Raw genomic sequence first — 5,044 nt, forward strand, 5'->3', positions numbered from 1 at the left:
AAATCCTCGAGATCTTCCACCCGAGGGGACTCAGCGTGTTTGCTTCGAGGTGGGAGAGGCCCTAGACGTTTGAACACGGACACGTTAGCTGCATCCTTCCTCTTCTGTCTACATTACGGGCGATTCTTGATTGTAGGCAATCGGCTCATTCTGAATCCCAGCAGTGTCTGAAGAAGGGGCAGTCCCAGTGCCTATCCTCGTCGTCTTGCTTCCTCGATTCTTCCTTGGCGCGGCGCTCGTACTCCTCCTCATCGCGATCATGCCGACGATGTCTCCTGGCGTCCCTAGCCAGACGATCTCTATCATCATCGTCGTTGGATCGTCGGCGTTGGCTATATTGACTCACATACTTATTGAGGAGGTGATCAGAGAGAGGTCGCTGATATCTCACATTCCTTACTTCTCCCTCTGTGATGTAGCGCTTGCCATCGTGACGGAGCCGATCGTGTGGAGCGGCCTCTTTTGTGTCCTTGCTACGAGAGCAGCTGCCCTCGTCTCCATCCTTGCCAGAGTGGTGTCCAGGTTGTGGGGACCCCGGACTAGCTGTCCGAAATACCCTGTTATGTATACAGTTCACGTTCCCATGATCAGTGTGTCGTGAACACATAACCGAACTGATATCAAATTACATCATCCTTTACAAAACGGAATAAGAAAAGTACAATAAAGTCACATGACCCATCTTTACAAGATAGCCTCGAAGGGCCTAATCTAATCATCAGAGTAGCAGAATCACTTCAGCAGCGTAGAGCCCAAGTCATCTGCCTTAACCCTACAGGCAACTGACTGGGAAGACGTTCCTAGCTCGCATAGACGTCGTCAACTCCTTCTTCATCTGTCGAAGTCCTCCAGGTCTGGCCAAGTAAATAGCCAGGGACAAAGCCGTGAGTACATTTGAATTGTACTCGCAAACCATCAAGAAGGTGATAACAATTCTAACTAAAGAAGACAAGAGAGGAAGAATAGTTTCTCTGGTGGATATAGCATGTGAAAGAGAATCAGTTTCTCTTGTGGATATAGCATGTGAAAGAGAATCAGTTTCTCTTGTGGATATAGCATGTGAAAGAGAATCAGTTTCTCTTGTGGATATAGCATGTGAAAGAGAATCAGTTTCTCTTGTGGATATAGCATCCCACATCACAGTTGAAGGGGACACTAAGAAAGTCCTATGACATCTCTATATCTTTGTTAAAGCAGAGTTCCTCTACATGAAACACTAGGATGGGTCACCCTCTTTTGTTTCATTTTCCTCGACCATCTCCACATGGTCGGCACACCATCTTTCCCGTACCCTTCCGGTACTTCCAACACACATTTCCTTTGGAAATCATTTTCAAAACCAAAACTCGACACAGCTCTGTAACGGCCATCCCAACCGTCCATGACCGCGGACGCGGCTATTCGAATAGTTTTGACTCTGCAGAGTTTGCACACTTTCACCACAACTAACCGGATACCTATCGTGTGGGCATCATCCCCGCATAACGACATATGCCACGACGGATACCCGGACATAACCTTTCGCCCATTCGACTTAACACGAGGTCCTACCCTATGGAGTATGTACCTCCCCGGCACCGTGGCAGCTCACCTCCTCTAGAGCGTGGCTCCACCGCCAAGCCAGGAGACCCATAGTGTCTTCCGGACGGGTCAGCCCCGAAGGCCTCCCGTTATACTATTGTCCCAACCATGACAACTCGGACTCGGGGGTAACCGTACCCTTGTATAGTTGTGCGGTGCCTCATGCTAAGAAGAACAAACGTCAAGTTAAGCCCCGTGCCCACGTTGGAGTATCTATGGTTGCGCTGTTTAGTTGTTCCGGGTGAATACAAAGAACCATGTGTCGTTTTTCTCAAAAACCCAAGTCACACACACCTTCCTCTTCCCAACCATCTTTGTCAAGATCCTTTCCTTTCATAAACCATACGCTTGGGTAAGATTGCCTCACCCAAGGTTTTCATAAACATTTACAACAAGGTAAACCTTGAGGGGTTCCCAATCTAAAGTTTCATGAGTTGAACTAATACAACACTATGGCCGAGATGAGGGTCATCACGCCATTGAGGGTATGAAAAAGAGGTATTGGAGTGGATCATACTTGCTTGAGCTAAGCATGTATTATGACAACACAAGAGGAAATATACTTTCAGATTTGTGGTGCTATCTAACCCAATCAATAGATAGATAGGGATGAGAATTGACCAACACCAACACCATTAAGGGAAAACAGGCATACTCATCACAATTTGAGAATACACCAAAAACATGGTATTGATACATCTACACTAGAAGGGGGTGTAGTATGAATCTTGTCCCGAGGTGGAACATATTCAAGCTAAATATAGAAAGCAAGTTGGATAGCAATGGCCATGATACCATACACCCAACCAATTACCAAGACCTTGACAAGATAAAACTACTAGAGGTACCATGCTTGCATCCAAGCATAGATGACAACAATATGGAGATCATCACACATAGAACCAAGATGCTATTGATAGCACAAGATGACATCCAAAAAGACATCATATCAGAGATCAAAAGATGGCTTGCCTTGGCTTATCTGTCCCTGGACTTCTTCAACTTCATCAATATAAGAATCCCGTCAATATAAATAAAATCCTTGTCCGAACCACTTCTTCTTCTTCTCCGGAATCGTTCGCATCTATCGTCGGAAAATATAAAAGGAACACAATCAATCACATTGCACCAATCATAACAAGCATGCAACATTCAACAATCAACAAGCAATAGCTAACCACCTTACTACGGGCTAACATACAAAGAACTTATAGATACTGCAAAGCAACTAAAAGAGAACCCATTTTATTTACCTAGTAAAGGTATGAGAGTATCACAACTTAGCAATTGCCTTTCTCGGGTATCACCATGGTATAAACCAAATATCCCCTGGTAGATAACATCCTAAAGAGGACAAGTGCATTAGTTTGACATCAAATACAATCACAAAGCATTTTCAAACATTTTTGAAAAAGTAGGAAACAGTTTTCCTAACTTAATTTGTTCCCATAACACTACAACCAAAATAGGAAGCAAACCATATTCCACATCATTTGGAAACTTAAGCAAAACAAAAGAGCTAATGTTAGGTTGCAGAGGTTTTGTTTTGCAAGCATAAAACAAAGGTTGCCCACCTCTACTAAAATGAGTTGGTCAAGGGTTTTAGATAAACCGAAAAGTTTTGTTTCAACAATGCATGTCACACATAAACATTACTAACAGCAACAAATATGTATGAACAGAGACTAATAATATTTTTCCTAGATATCCAGTACTAATACAAGACTAACCCAATTGGAATCACCCAAAAATATTAAACCTACAATTTTAGGAATTTCTTTGAATCTGACTGTACAGAAAACAAGATCTGTAAGCCATAAATCGTAGAAAAATCCTAAAAATATGAGGCCACTGGAATTTGAAAGATATTTAAACAGAGATTCACACACAATTGGATTTGGGTTAAAATTGTTTCTGAAACTCTCACAAATGGATTTACAAGTCTACTGTATGTTTTCACCATTTGCTTTAACTATGGAGTTGCAGAACAGATAAAGGTTTGAAACTTGTTTGAGATGATTAAGAAAACATTCAGTAATCCTACATAATTGGAATCACTCAATTAGGTTCAAAAATGGATTTTTGACGAATTAAAATCTAACAGCCATGTCTGCAGAACACACAGAACAAGTTTAATACACCAAAAATCATACACAGATCAAAAAAATATGAGGTCTACTGCATCTGAAAGGTATTGAATAGGTGGTTCTTACCCAGTTGGTTTCATTCAAAAATTAGTTTCCAAGCTCCTGGTTTAATTCGACAAAGTCAGATCTGACCAGATCTTGATCTGCAAACCATTTCAGTTTCAGGAGGTCAATCGAAGTGAAACCATCGCCAAAATGAAGGTACGGGAGAGGGCTTTAAACCGCAGTTGAGTTTGCTCAAAAAGGTTTTGTAAAACGGAAGAAATCTCACAAACAGTGATTCTGCATGTTTACAGAACTTTATTTACCATGCAAAATCCGTAACGAATTTGAGGATGAGACCAACGCCAAGTTGTAGATCTTTTCAATACCTATCTGCGGAACTTTTAATCACTCGATTTGGATCTGCACACAAGATTTGGAGGATTTTACAAGTTTGTACCAGAATCTGAAACAGCAAGATACAGAAATTACTGCAAGGTTTTGGACGAACTTTGCTCAAGAACTTCAGATCTGAGGATAGCTCAAGCTTCTCCATGCTTGGACCAACATGCACCTGCATCAAGATCCAATCTTAGCAAGGGAGGAAGAAGAAGAGGAGAGAAAACCATCTAGGGTTGGGGAGAAGAAGGAGAGGGAGGCTCTCATGGTGAGGAGGAGCTTGAGGGAGAGGGAGAGCTTCATCTTGGTGGCTTGCCATGGCCATGGCCGGCCATGGGAGCAAGGGGAGCACCATTTTCGTGGGGAAGTGGAGGAGGAGAGTGTGAGGGAGTGGAGGAAATAGTAGGGAGTGAAAAGAAATGAGGCAAAGGAGAGGAGGTGTGGCCGGCCAAGCTCCTTATAAAGAGGGAGGATGGTGGCTGCCTCCTCATTGATTGGGTGGGTTGGGAGGCTGCTCATTTATTGATTGGGGTAGTTGGGAGGCAAGTCTTGTAGAGGAAGAAAAATAGAGAGAAATGGCTGGCCGAAATTGCCATGCATAGACAATGACCGGCTCCATCCTTGCCAAACATAAGTGAACAAACAAAGAGATGCACAACATCCATGTGTGTAGGCCAAGGCATGATGTTGAGGAGATGACGTCAATGAGTGACTTTAATGATGATAAGAATATGAGTGGATTCATATAGATAAAAAGAAGTGTGAGGTGATATGTACTCTAAGGATAATTCCCACCACTTTGGTTGTGACAAATATAAGATGAAAATAGATCCAAAGGTATAGTTGAAGAATAAAACTTTTTATTTGAATTCAAAATTGAAAAGATTGGCATTGACCACATGCAACAATGCATGAGCATGCCAAGGTAGATGGGT

At 42.5% G+C, this 5,044-nt stretch overlaps 1 long non-coding RNA gene across 1 annotated transcript; it reads right to left on the bottom strand.

Moving 5' to 3' along the window:
• Positions 1-2,545: 2,545 nt before the first annotated feature.
• Positions 2,546-4,606, bottom strand: LOC127323988 (uncharacterized). The gene is made up of 5 exons (XR_007866051.2): positions 4,222-4,606; positions 4,037-4,133; positions 3,795-3,871; positions 2,835-2,925; positions 2,546-2,665 (listed from the first exon to the last, which is right to left on the bottom strand). It is a non-coding gene; the product is annotated as an uncharacterized lncRNA (long non-coding RNA).
• Positions 4,607-5,044: the final 438 nt, after the last annotated feature.

Source organism: Lolium perenne, chromosome 3 (assembly GCF_019359855.2).
Source record: "Lolium perenne isolate Kyuss_39 chromosome 3, Kyuss_2.0, whole genome shotgun sequence".
NCBI classification, from domain to species: domain Eukaryota; kingdom Viridiplantae; phylum Streptophyta; class Magnoliopsida; order Poales; family Poaceae; genus Lolium; species Lolium perenne.